A 14,950-nucleotide genomic window follows, 5' to 3' on the forward strand; every position below is an offset into this window, starting at 1 on the left:
TTGAATTGTCTTCAGCTATTAACTTATTGGATAGACTTTCTATGGATAAGTATCCTAGATTGATTGTGTCTAAATGTGACATATAATTATCCCATGATGGGTCAAGTGAGTTGATGATAACACTTTTCATTGTTTGATCTGAAATCACCTCCCCCCTTAAATGCAGTTCAGCTCTTATTTTGTTTAAATATATTAAGTGTTCACTTATGGAAACCCCTGGTTTTATCCTAGATGAAAAGAAATCTTTAGACATCCTTGTGGTAGTAGCTACACTGTCACTGTGAAATAAATTGAACATGCATTGAATAATTTCTGAAACAGTCAGATTTTGCTTAATGCTGTGATACATAGCAGGAGATACACTAGAAATTAATAAGAAAAATGCTCTATGGTGTAAACAGTCTAATTTTAGAGTCCAAGGTCTTTTTGGGGGACTAGTGATAAAAAACAGTAAGTTTTCTTTCATAAAGACAACCTGGAGCTGCTGATACCATTCTTGTAAATTAATGCCATCTATCCTCAGCTTTGGGAAGTCACTGGGCAAATTTCCGACATTATTAGGTCCATTACTTACAACCTGAGGTAGTCCGTGGTCTCGTAAATGCTGGAAATTACAAAATGGCGTGGGAATGCTCGCAACGAGCCTGCACGGTCTTCTCAGCAATTCATGTCTTCCTGGACCGTCTGTGTAGTCTTGCGCATGCGCATTGTCCATTTCGTTCCTGGAGTCGTCGTGAGAGGTTCTCGTCGTTGCGGCTCGCTCGTTCTGCTCCTCCTCAGACGAATCGGTCTCTGGCTCGATCTTGGGAGTCCTGACGATGGCGGCTGTCCTTTTTCTTCTTTTGAGAGCATTGGTGCTTGCATCGGTCTGTGGCGTGGGGCGGTATCTGCAGGGCTCTCTGGGTTTGGGCGTCGGCGCTCTCGTAGTCAGGATGGGAGCGGGTAGATTTTGAGGCATCAGCTTGCTCGCTTGCTTTCTAGTTGGCTTTTTGGTAATTTTTAGTTTCGGCCCAAATGCAGCAAAAAGCGTTTTCATTGCTGATTTTATCTGAATATCTGTTGAATCACCTTCACTTTCCGATTCTGAATCTTCTGAGGTGTTTGAATTTTCTTTTTCGTTTTCGTTGTCTAGTAATGTTTTTCGCGCCAGAAATTTTGAATCGAGTTTTCTGATTGGCTCTGCTTCGCTCACCCTGGAGGTCTGTTGAAACCAAGATGGCTGCCATTCAAAATTTTGCGCGGGATCACCGTTTTTCTTCTTCACAGTATTTTTTTCTGTAGTCATATCACTCACTATTTTTGAATCTTTTGGTTTTTCAGTAGTGATGTGCTTCTCTCTCGCTGCTCCGCTGTTTTTCAGCATATCTTGGAGGTTCGCAATGAGGCTTTCATCATTCTTCTGGCTCTTTAATAGTTTTAATATCTCTGACCTGAGTTCGTTGTTTTCTATTTTGATTTCCTCTCAATCATCATTTTTATCTATTATTTCTTCGTCTTCAGTGGTGTATTCTTCGGATTCTCTCGAAATCGCGTTTGTGGATTCATCGATTATTTCTTGATCCGTTTCCATTTCTTTGCTGTATGCCCTGGTGTTGGGCCTATCTCTCTTAGACATTTTTAAATTTTTATTGAGTCAATTAACCATCCTCTGCTACCAGATTGTTGCAATATTTTCAGGATCAGACTCAATAAATATAGTAAGAGTTAAAGGTTTAAATATTTCTCCTTTTATTTACATTAGGCATTCTATATTCACTGAATATTCACAGATAGAAGCGAGGAAATGGGTGTATGCAGCTCCTTATATATACAATGGGTGGAGCTAGGTGTAGGAGTGGTAAATTATGAATACATTAAGAAGTGAAGAATAAATTAACCCCTGATACCCCGTTCATATACTATTTACACATTAGAGAATAAGGCATTTACATGTGACAAAGAGGAGCTCTGGCTAGGAGACTTTTGTTCAGTTTTGGCTGGAGTGCCAGTTGTGACTCGAGTATGATTCTCTGGCAATGTTACCTCTGTTTTCACACTTTAGTTTCATTAACTACTGCAATGTCATTACAGATAGTTCTCAACTTACAGCAGTTCATTTAGTGACTGTTCAAAGTTACAACGGCACTGAATAAAGTGACTTATGACTGTTTTTCACACTTACAACCTTGGTAGCATCTCCATGCTCATGCGATCAAAATTCAGATGCTTGGCAACTGGTTCATACTGTCCCAGTCATGTGATCACCTTTTGCAATCTTCTAACAAACAAAATCAATGGGGAAGCCAGATTCACTTAACAACCGTGTTACTAACTTATCAACTACAATAACTGGCAAGGAAGGTCATAAAATGGGGCAAAACTCACTTAACAAATGTCTCACAACAACAGAAATTTTGGGCTCAATTGTGGATGTAAGTCGAGGACTACCTGCATATAGGATTGCCTTTGAAAATTACCAGTTATCAATTGTAAATATTCCAGTTCCAATTGGTAGGCTCTGGAAGCCAACTTAACAGGCAAGTGAGCACCATCAATATCATATACCAATGGTGCTGTGGGCACTACACTGTCTGCCAATAGGTTTCAAAGTATACTTTGAAATGCTGGCTTTAACTGATAAATTTACAGTTCTGATATCTAGGCCTCTAGGTAAAGAAGGCATACTGGGAGTCTCCTCCTCCCCATGGCAACAAAGAGATCGAAAGCACATTTGAGCTTATCAGCAGAGATCCAGATAATGCTCCCCTAATTGTGTTCAGGGGGAGGGGCAACCAAGATAGAGATCTTTTGATGTTTGAAGAATATTGGAATCACTCAGATAGTAGTACTTGTGTAGTTTGAGGGCAGAGGTTATGTTTGTATGGATTTTGTCTGGTTATATACTATCAGGAATCTGTATGAGGGCAGCTTGGTAGACTGAAATTTTCTGGAAGCAAAACTCTGGAGAAAGTAGGGAAAGGCTAGGTAAGGAATGGAGGTTTTTCTTCTTTATTTGTTGATATTCTATTTAGGATGCAATTATTATATTATTCCCAGACATTAGTGTGTTGAGAAAGATTGAGCAAACTCATTTATTATCCAGAAGACACGGTTTTCTACATTCCAAAAACTCAATAAATCTATTATTTGTTATTTTTGGTATGGTCCATTGGAATAAACTCATTATTAACTTAATGGGGAAGTGCATGATTTGCACAAAAATGATTACGTTCTGCATTTGTATGAAAAAAACAGATAATGACAAAATATGATGAGATATCATTTGGAATCCTTAATTTCTCATTAATCATAATTTAGTTGATGCTGAACTGTTACAATATGCAATTTGCCATTACTGGATGGCAGCTCTATCCATCCATCTCTCTGTCTGTCTGTCTGTCTGTCTGTCTGTCTGTCTCTCTCTCTCTCTCTCTCTTTCTCTATTCTATTCTATTCTATTCTATTCTATTCTATTCTATTCTATTCTATTCTATTCTATTCTATTCTATTCTTCTAGCTGGCTAGCTATTCATCCTCCCAGAGAAAGGTAGTTTTATTTATTAGATCTGCAGTTGTTTCTGTAGATCTAATTACTATGCAGTTGTCTTTGCATAGTAAAATCATTAATAGTAATTGTTGAAGCCAAGGACTTAGCAATAAATCCAGGACAGGGTACATAACTCTCCTAAATTAAGAGGTTCATTAATCTTTGACTGGCCATCGAAGGCCACACTGCAAAAGTGGGTGGAGAAAACCTAATTTATCAGTTTAAACATGAGACCCTCAATTCATTAATTACTACTCCCATAACCTTTTTCTATATAAGGCAGTTTTATAAAACATTATTAACCTTGAACAATAGAAGGAATACCCAGAAAACTGCTGACTGATCCCAGCCCTCGGCCCCAGAGTTCTCAAGGTCCATTTCAGAATTGGAATTATAGAATGGATGGGACATCTAAATGAGAACCAGACCAGGATTCAGTTCCTACTTGGCAGCTGCTTCTTTGATGTCTACTTGGGTGGAGAAAGCCAGAACAACTACATCTTCTGAAGGATGATATACCCAGGGATGCATTAGGAAGGATTAGAAGCAAGAGGAGCTGCCCGATATAAAGCTATGCAACTGATGACTGGTCACTGAAGATACAGCTCTTCAGTTCCTGTATCTAAAATCGGACAGCTCCCTTCCTCTTCAGGAAATCCTCCTCCCAGACCTGTTGGACAGCTCCTCAGCCAGAGCAGCAAGAGAAAGATATAATCTTTCTCCTCAGCCAGAGCAGACACAGGAAGATATAATCACTCAATCAAGGCCTAGAAAACACACACACACAGGGTTTTTAAATAATTGGATAATTTTTTAAATGAGAAACAGTATTAGAGCCACGGTGGCACAGTGGTTAGAATGCAGTACTGCAGGCTACTTCTGCGGACTGCCGGCTGCCTGCAATTTGGCTGTTCGAATCTCACCAGACTCAAGGTTGACTCAGCCTACCATCCTTCCAAGGTGGGTAAAATGAGGACCCAGATTGTTGGGGGCAATATGCTGACTCTATAAACAGTTTAGAGAGGGCTGTAAAGCACTGTGAAGTGGAATATAAGTCTAAATGCTATGCTATTACAAAATTCACTGTCCAATGTATTTCAGGTGTCATGTCTGAACTGGTCATGTCACTTTTTTAAAATGCCATTGTAATTTGGAATGGTCACAAATGATTGTAAGAACTACCTGTATTTGATTTTTACTATTATTTCTAATATCTGTGACTCTCATTCTACACTGAGGTGAGCTCAAATAAACAGATAAATACTAACCCCTGCAGGAGCTTAGATGGGTATATATATTGGTAAAGTTTTGAAGTTATGGAAAATAAGTTTACAAAAAGAGATTAACTAGGCTACACAAAACCTCAATGTGTATATGGCATCATGGTAGTTGGATTCTGAGGAAAAGAATATATTGCTGTTATTACGGTACTTCTGGCTCTGCTAGTGACTTGGAAGCCAAAGTCCTTTGACTGCTTATGCTGGAAACAGATCCAACCTAGGTGCTGATCCAGCAAGTCATTTCTTGTGTTATGTTCCTAATGCTATTTGTAAACCTCCTACTGACAGGATTGGAAAATATTACTTGTAGCAGTTTAACTATAGCATCAGAATCTTACTATATGCACTCAGGATAATTACAATCAATATAGAGCAGATCAGCTGCAGTGTAGGCTTTAGAGTGCATAAGGGAACAGTTTAAAGCCATGTTAGCTATGCCTACACAATTACTGAATAGAATGGAATCCATCCCAACCCCCTCCAGGGTGAAAATGAGCGGTGTGAATTATATCTCCAAACACTTAAAAGTGCTAAAAGTGAAGATATCTCTAGAAATTGATATATAATGTTTATAAAAAAATATATTCAGCCATAGTAAAAGTTGTTTAGGGCTTTGGTTTTTACTCTTTTCCATTGTCTACCTTGAAGATTTTTATGTAGGTGGTGGATGGCTGCCAGAGTATGCATTTACGCGCATGAATTCTTCAGAAACTGCAACAAGAGGAAATGGCATACTATTCCTACCCTAGAAAGAGGTTTGACATTGTTTCAAATACTTTATTTAGGTATTATATCCAATTGGCTCAAAACAGAAATGCTTATCAAGGGAGGTTCTAACTGCTTTCAAACCCATAGTTTTCATCTGGTTGTCTAGCATTTCTACAGGAAATTCTCCTCATCTTGGCAAATAGGTATTCCCTCCAGCCCTCCCCAAAACTAGCCATCTCTGCTTTCCATTCAAAGTACACTAAAAATATCCCCATCTATTTTTATTTCCACTTACTTATAGCTCTCATTTTGCTTGTTGTGCTAAAACAATACTTATGTCTATGTATCTATTTTATATGTGTATTATAAGAGTTATATTACAATTAATGATTTAGTTTTCCATTCTGTTGTCATAATGGGCAACTCACAAGCAGAACCTGTAATGGTTTGTTCCTCTCCAGGTTCTCAAAAATTTGATACTGAGAGGTACCATTTCTCCATATTGGAATTAATATATAGCCACATCAATATCCTTCATTTCTAATTCCATTTTAAAATGACTTAGCAGCCATTATGACATCTTGTAATGCCGATGCATAGGACCTTTTGTACTATGGAAAGCAAATTTGGTCAGAATCTCTATTTAGTTTTACTGCATGACTCCAAATACAAATGTCAAAAGAAAAATGTCAAAACCATGCAATATTGTATATATTTCTGCTATCTGGTTCTTCTTATTCTTTAAAATCTAAATAGGTATGTACAGTAGATTTGTATAAAAATATTAGGATATTCACATTTTTATACCTAATAATTATTATACCTAATAATCATCAATATGAAATTTATGAAATTTGCCATTTTTTCCAATGAACAATCCATCATTACAGGGAAAACAGTTTAGTGAGTGACTCCTTTCTTGCTATTCACAATCAGCTCAAACATAATCAAGATATGTGAGTTTAGATTTTTTTTTTACTCCAATGACCCTCATTAAACAATTCGTTGCTTTGAAATGTATTTTCTACCCTATTCCCTGGTTTAGATACTTTCTTTAGGAGCTGGGGTTTACTTGTTTGTTTGGGGGTTTTGGTAGCATTTCAATATGTCATTAATTGGTGTCATTAGAAAATCTCAAGTTTTTACAGTTTTGATTCTTCTAATGTAAGAATAGCCTCTTTGTCCTCTTGGTTCCTTTTTATTCTTAATACCAGAAGAGGAGCTTTCTTTTTATCCCATAATTGCAAAATTTGTTTAGAAGTTTGTGGGGTTGCAAATTTTGTTGAATGCTTTTTTAAAAAGCTGATTTTGCTAAATCAGTGGTTCTCAACCTGTGGTCCTTGGATAACTAGGGGGTTGCAATGTCATCACAGGGGGTCAATGAAGGCTTGAATAAATTAAGTCTTGGTGGTCCACAAAAGGTATTTAAAGGAGGTCATGGTGAAGAAAAAATTGAGAACTGCTGTGCTAAATCATATAGGTTTCCTCTGTCCCCAGCCTCAATATCTTAACAAGCCAGTGCTTAAATAAGTCATTTTATGACCCTCTCTCTTTTCCCTTTAAAACACATAAAATGACTTACATGGCACTGTCAGTAATTTCCCATTTCAAGAAGAGCCAAGGACACACCTATTTCAGTTCACAGGACAGTTATGGATTATGTACAGAGGTGAGATAAAAATGGGATAACATCGCCAAAGCATTAGCTTCAAACTATTTTCATGCCACGTTCTATTTGTAGCTATCTAGGGAATACCAAATGTCCAATAAGTCTTATCTGTTTCAAGTTCCTTGTGGGAATCTCATATAACACCGGTAATAAGGGAGAGAAAGAAGACTTGCCAGAAACTTAAAATATATTTCTTTTGTATGCTAATATGCAGGGTAGCTATTACTGTAATTACATTAGTGCATCTCCCTCTGGATTCAAAGGAGCATGATGGAGTTGGTGCCAGCATTTATAGTCTGCAAAGTCAGCTAGCCAGTCAGCCTGGCTATGCTGCAAAATCCATTTGCATTTAATACTTGCTCAATATGGGGAATGCTGGGCAAATGAATATCTTATTTGTTTGGGAAATAAGTAAGAAAAAGAGGAAGAGGGATCTCCAGAGGAGGAAAGAAATGAAAAGTGTGTGATTTAATATAAGAGATGTAAAGAAAAGGAAGGAAGGCAAAGAGAAAGGAGTGGGGAAAGGATGCATCTGTAGGGAGGTCTATGGAGATTCTCAGTCATCCAAGTCATGGTTGCCCACAGATGCTTTTTCAAAAGGCAACTGGACTTTTTTTGTTTTCCTTAAAGACGTTTCGCTTCTCATCCAAGAAGCTGAGATTTTTGAAGGAGCTTCTTGGATGAGAAAGGAAATTTCTTCAAGGAAAAACAAAGGAAGTCCAGTTGCCTTTTGAAAAAGCACCTTTGGGACATCTGTAGGGATGCAAAATTAAAAGATAATTTGTGCTGGGGGGGGTGTTTGAGAAAAAGGCAGTGGGTAAACAAGATTTTAAAAAACAACAATATTGATTTAAAACATATTACCATAATGCATTTCTGCATGGAAGATGGAGATTATAATGTTCTCAAATTAATACAATGGAAAGAGAAGCCCTCAGAGCAGGGGTGAAATCAGCAGGTTCTGACAGGTTCTGGAGAACTGGAAGTGGAAATTTGAGTAGTTCGGAGAACTGGCAAATACCACCTCTGGCTGGCCCCCGAGTGGGATGGGAATGGAGATTTTGCAATATCCTTCCCCCAGGAGTGAGGAGGGAATGGGGATTTTGCAGTATCCTTCTCCTGGAGCGGGGTGGGAATGGAGATTTTGCAGTATCCTTCCCCTTCACGCCCAAGCCACACCCAAGCCACACCACACCACCAAGCCATGCCCACAAAACCAATAGTAAAAAAAATTGGATTTCACCACTGCCTCAGAGTAATAAAGGTTGTATGGGTTCTGATGTAGAGCATCACTGCCAAGGGAGCTCCTTTAAATAAGAAAGTAAACGACCATTGAGAAGTTGTGTGGGTGACAATTCCAAAAGCTATTTTATTAGGTCCCAAACCTAGTTGAATTTGACTCAACTTGTTCAATTTGTAGAAAAGATTTAGTAAAGAAGGCAAGATATATGAAGTAGTTATCAGTTGCTTGGAAATAAAGTTCATTTGCTTTTTTTGTTTGTTTATTTTTTGACTGCTTCCTCTATATTCTTTCTCTTATATTAAGGCCAATTGTAAACATGCTTCTCTTTCAGCAAAAATACATCTCAGCTAAACAGTCTGTCAAACAGAGACTCAGAGATTGTGCTCAGAGATTGTGCAGACAAAACATATTTTTCCAAAGAATTAATAGTGATTTGAAAGAGGCAGTGATATGGAGTTTGCTTCTGCAAAATATGTTTTGTCAACTTGACTGTTGTTTTTAAAAACTGTTTGATTAGAAACCATATAAAAAAAAAGTCTGTGTACATCATAAAAAATGAAGCCTTTCTTTCTTTGCTTCCTTCCCCAATGTATAAACAATTACTGGGTTCCGGCATTGTGAATTAAATAAACCTCAGCTAGCTATGTCTGCTCAATATGCTAAACCAAAATGAAATCAACCACTTTATGACTTAGCATGTTAATTGACTCTATACAATATTTTAAAAAATAAAGAGATACCAAATTATTAAGCATTTACAATTAAAACAGTTGCTTAAATAAAGAAGACACCATTTCAGTATTATTAAATGGAACTACTTAGGAAATTTCTAAGACCAGTCCAAAATGCAGCTGCCCAACAACAGAAATCATCTTTTAAAGTCCTCCTATATTACCTCCTATATTACCTATAAATGTAGTTGGTTGGCTATAAGAAAGAGCCTTCCCAGTTCTGTAGCCTCACATATGGAAGGTTCTTTTCAAAGAGATTTAGTTAACACCCAATATCTTATAGTCCGTATGAAAGTATTTCATTCCATTTCTTGCAAGAATTTTAGATGTTAGCAATTTAGCTTTGAAGCATTATGTATCTACACTAGGCATTTCTGAATTAAGATTTCTAGCCTCTTGTAGGATCATCCTTTACTTCTGTATATAGTAGGTAGGCACTGACTTAGATTCATTTAGTGATTTTTGAAGTTACAATGGCACTAAAAAAATGACATATGGCTGCTTATTGCACTTATGACCATCACAGCACCCCCTCCACGATCACGAAATCAAAATATGGGTGCTCGGCTTATTTCCCAAAAATAAGACCTCCCTGGAGAATAAGCCCTCCCCCAAAAATAAACCCTCTCCCAAAAATAAGTCCTCCCTGAAAATATTTAAACACATGCACAGCCGGTCCCTGCCATTTCCTCTGGTTAGGGTTAGGGAGACAGAGCTGGAAATCAGGTAAGACGGCAAGAGGATCCCCGTCTTGCTCCACGTACCCCAAAATAATAAGACCTCCCCAAAAATAAGGTCAAGCGCTTATTTCGGGGTTCAAAAATATAAGACGGGGTCTTATTTTCAGGGAAACATGGTAGTTGCAGCATCCCACAGTGATGTGATTGCCATTTGTGACTTTCCCAGCTGGCTTCTGACAAGCAAAGTTAATAGGGAAGTTGGATTTGCTTAACAACTTCACTTAACAACTGCAGTGATTCGCTTAACCATGGGGAAAAAAGATAATAAAATTCGATGCGACTCACTTAACAGTTGCCTTCCTTAGCAACAGAAATTTTGGTCAAAATTGCGGTTGCAAGTCAAGGACTATCTGTAGGTGATTAATGCAGACATTATATCACCACAGCAGCATCTGGCAGAGGCTATAAATAGGTACTGAGCAAATGGTTTAAGTTCAGATGGTAGCTTTTAAATATATCTATATCCTATATTTTATTTTGGCTTTGTTTCTAAGCTATGCAACATGGCACATATTTTCTCTACTTTCAGTTTTTTTCAAGCATCAAATAAAAAGCAATGAAGAGCCAAAGCAAGGTAGCATTGACTCTCTTAAACATGACAAATGCAAAATCACTCCTTCCATTTAATATCTTGTGATCCTCCTTTTTCCCTTATTAGTTAACCGGTCCAATATGGGACATTTTCTCTAGGACTTAAAATAATTGGCTTGAAACTAGCCCTTGTTGATTAATCATACATTTTGAATAGGTTTTGGAGGATATTTCCATTTCAAAGAACATGTAACTAAAGCATCTCAAGGAATTTCAGCTTTCTGAGAACTCTAAGCACATGTTTTCTTTGTCCTTTGGGATACACAGATGCCCTTTAAATATTACAGGTATGAGATAAAGGTGGATGCTGCAGTTGTTTTCTGCTCTAATATAACTTCATAGATTTTAGATTCAGAGACAAATATAAATTGTTGCTTTTCTGATAAAGATGCACACAGCATGCAATGTGATAGACTGGAAAAAAGTCAATAATCTAATCTATATAGGAGCCTGCTAGTAATTACCAATCAGAAAAAACATGTAAACACAATTAAAGAAAATAGACTTTGAGAATAGCAACAAACATGGCTAGTGAGCAAGCAAGCAAGCAAGCAAGATTAAAGTACATGTGACAACCGAGGATGATAATGGCAGTGATGGTAGTGATGAGTATGTTAATTTTATGGGGCTTCTGAATCACAGATGCCTAATATCTTGGACACATCTGGAATATTGAGATTATGTTTAGGCACTCTCACAAACAAGGAGGCCTTTCCATTCACAAAAATCAGCCATAGGATAAAAACTAATTATAAATAACTAAATTGCTATCTGAACCCTCTTCAGCTTTCTCTTCCTGCAAGAAACTTTGATCAGCTTTAGCCAGTATTGCTAATGGTGTGGAAAGGTGGGAACTGTATAGTCTGGATCAAAACATGAGAACAAAACAGACCTAATCTTGGAATAGAAAACACATCCGTGACAAGGGTGCATAGCAGTTCACCAGCCCTGGCGACAAGAAAAGGACATAGTCCCATTAATTGATTGCTGTTATGAGAAAGGTAATCATGATCAATCCAATAGGTTACCACCTTCATAAGGGTGATAGTCTTTCTCAGCAACCAATCAATGCAGCTATGTTCTCCTCTTCCTTTCATAACTAGTGAGGAAAGCCTTCATTAATGCTTTTACTGTTATTTTGAAATATCTCCCTTCATTCTTTTCAACAATTAAAGTTGGGAAATATCTTTTATTCTTCTTTTTAGATTGCATTATTAATGTTCTCATTAAAGTATATCACTTTACTTCTATAATATTTCTAAATTCTACTAAATATAATTCTTATTCAGAGCTTCATTCTAACCCATGTTCTGTTAACCTTCCTATTCCCTGATATCTATCATCTGTGTTATTATTTCTATTGGCTTAAAACATATTTTGTATTAAATTTAAAGTTATAGTTTTTATCTTTCTAGTGGCTGGTTAAGGCTGCAGGTGGAAAATGCAGTATTCCAAGAAGACCACAAGATGCTACAAATGAGTGTTTTTAACTAGGTCTCAGAAAAGAGAAGGCAACACTTCCAAATCATATTACAAGTCATAAGAATAGTCTAAAGACAATATTATATCTTAATGCCCAGTGGAAATAATGAAAATAGTGAGAGTGCACAAAATGTTGTAATTTATAACAACACTTAGAGCCTTGGTACTACAGTGGTTTAAAGCACCCTGTTATTAACACAGCTGCCTGCAATTTCTGCTGGTTCGAATCTCTCCAAGGCTCAAGGTTGACTCAGCCTTCCATCCTTTCTAAGGTAGGTTAAATGAGGACCCAGTTTGTGGGGGCAATAAGCTGACTTTGTATAAATATACAAAAGTATGAAGGCTATTGCTTAACGCACTGTAAGCCGCCCTGAGTCTCCGGAGAAGGGCGGCATATAAATCAAATTAAAAAAAAAAAACTTATAAATTAAGTTTATAAGGGGGGGGAAAGTAAATTAGACTGAGCACCAACTCAAACATACCACAATATTCTTGACTAAACATTTTACCTATTTCTATAGAGACAGAAAACTTCCTGATGAAACATTTATCTCACTTTTCACTAAGTCATTACAAAGGAGTACAAATCTACATTTGCTTGAGTTGAAATCTTACTGATTTCAACGTCAACTTCCAGGAAACCAAATATTGTTGGAGGCATATCTGCTACTGCATTGCTTACATGTTAATTGTTGATTTAACAATTGTTTATTAAAAAGATTAAACAGCCAGTTTAGTGGTTAAGACATCAGGCTAATAACCAGAAGAACAGGAGTTCTAATCCTACTGTAGGCACAAAGTCAATTTGGTGACTTTGGGCCAGTCATTTTCTCTCAGTTCTAGGAAGGAAGCAATAGCAAACCACTTCTGAAAACCCTTGCAGGAACTTGTCCAGACAGTGTCCAAGAAGTGAAAACAATTGAATGGAAGTAAAATAAAAAATAAAAAGTTTATTTCTTCTCCAAATGAAAAACAAAGGCTACATGGCCATTAATCTGTACACACTTCATCTATACAGCTACTGTGTAACTGCTTTGCTACTGAAAAGCAGAAGGCTCTTGAATTGCTTCAAGAAGCTAAAAGCTGAGACTTCTACAAAATACCGTAGGATTTGCCATATTTTTCTTCCATAAAATCCTTTTCTAAATGACAAATGGAAGATACTCAGTCACTTATGGTCCACTGATTGGGATAATGGGAAAAGAAAGGTCGCATGTTTTATCATTTGGCTGCATCAAAACAGATTGGTATCTATTTTGTGTCTTCCCCAATAACCACTCACCATTTTGGTGAAGAGAACAGAATTGAACTTGGGTCAGGGAAGGCCTTTGATCAAATCTCAGCTCAACCACAAATGACATGCAGCGGCCTGCCATAACTTACTGCAGAGGTCCGTGCCTATTGTGCCTGAAAAGAGTACTTCCATATTCCATCATCCTCAATCTTATTCTACTGTAGAGGAAAATCAATTTTACAAGCCACAAAACATTATAGTGTTAAGCAGGCTTAAATCTTCAGTAACTCTTACTATGTTTGCAACTCTATTGAATTGCGACCAGCACCTTAAATATTTGGTTTTAGCACTAATGATGATTCTGCAAGCAATCTTCCTTTATTCCCCTTTGTTGTCCCTTTGTTCCAAATAAAACCAACATGCAGGGAGAGCTGTTGGCAAAACGCCCTAAATAGTACCTTGTTTGATTGTAATAACGCATTTGATTTGAAATCTTGCTTCTAAAAAGTCTTGTGTTTACAGGTCTTTCTCACTTGGACTTAACCATTACACAAACACGCCATGGCAACTTTTTTTTTCCTGCCATGTCATGTCATTCCCAATTTATGAGGGAAACAACTTTCAATCATCCTTACCTGTATCGAACATGATAGCAATAGCATCAGTAATGTTTCCCCCTTTATTACAACACCGTCTATGGGCAGCCACAATCTGTTACACTTCTACACTCATTGCCTTGAATGACTGGCAGTGATTGAGAACAGAAACAAAAGAGGCAGGAAAGAAATCAGCAATGGGAACAACTCATTTCATGTCACTATTGTGTTCTGGCAACTCAAGGCTTGGTGGATAGGACTACCTCAGCAATGAGGAAAGGGTCTAGATCAACCCCCCCCCAAAAAAAATGAGGTACTGCCTAATCTTGAACATGCTTTTGGGGGAATCAACCCAACTATGGAGCTCACTGGGATTTCTGATTTGCCAACATTGGAGTTCAATTCTCGCCAGTTTAATTCTCAGCTAGTTCCAAGGAGGTCATCAAACGCCCCACTCCTGAGAGAAAACTCTGGCCAGCCAATGCGTTTCTATTTTCTTCCAATTCCCTTTTTATGAAAGAGGTTAAAACAGCCCTGATTTTGCTTTTTTCGGCAGTTTTACAGGAGGGAGATTTCGAGGCAGCAGGGGCCCCCCCGCACCCCACGGCAAGCTTCACGTGCGAGGGGGAGCGGCCCGAGCGTGCGTCCTTTCTTTGCCGAACAATCCCAAAACCGGCGCGCGACTGAGCAAGGTGCCCCGGGCGCTACTGAACGACACCCCCCACCCCGCCCGCCGCGCACGGGGAAGTGGTGGCGGTCGGGAAAGAGGGGGCGTGGCGACCTGGAGTCGGACCCCCCTTCTGTCCCGGTCCCGGGGGAGGAGGAGGAGGCTGGCGGCATCGGCATCACGTGGACCCCACTCCCATCTTCTCCCCCTCCCCCTGCCTCCATCTCCCCCTCCCTTCCCTTTGTTGTAGCCCGAGCGGTAGCAGCTACGCCGGCAGCGGCAGCGGCGACGACAGCAGGAGCAGCGCACAAAGGGGCGCGGGGAGGCAAGGCTACCCCTGCCGGCTTCCGGAAGCCGGAGGAGGGGGAAAAAAACACACCCCAAAACCAAACCACCGCCGGGAGCGAATTCGGAAAAGAAGGAGGCGGCCCGGGATGCGGAGCGCTGGCTGGCAGCAAGGCCGGTGGGTCCGCGCTCCTCCCG

This window comes from Pituophis catenifer, unplaced genomic scaffold (assembly GCF_029215685.1).
Source record: "Pituophis catenifer annectens isolate HBS135680 unplaced genomic scaffold, rPitCat1.0.hap2 SCAF_3, whole genome shotgun sequence".
NCBI classification, from domain to species: domain Eukaryota; kingdom Metazoa; phylum Chordata; class Lepidosauria; order Squamata; family Colubridae; genus Pituophis; species Pituophis catenifer.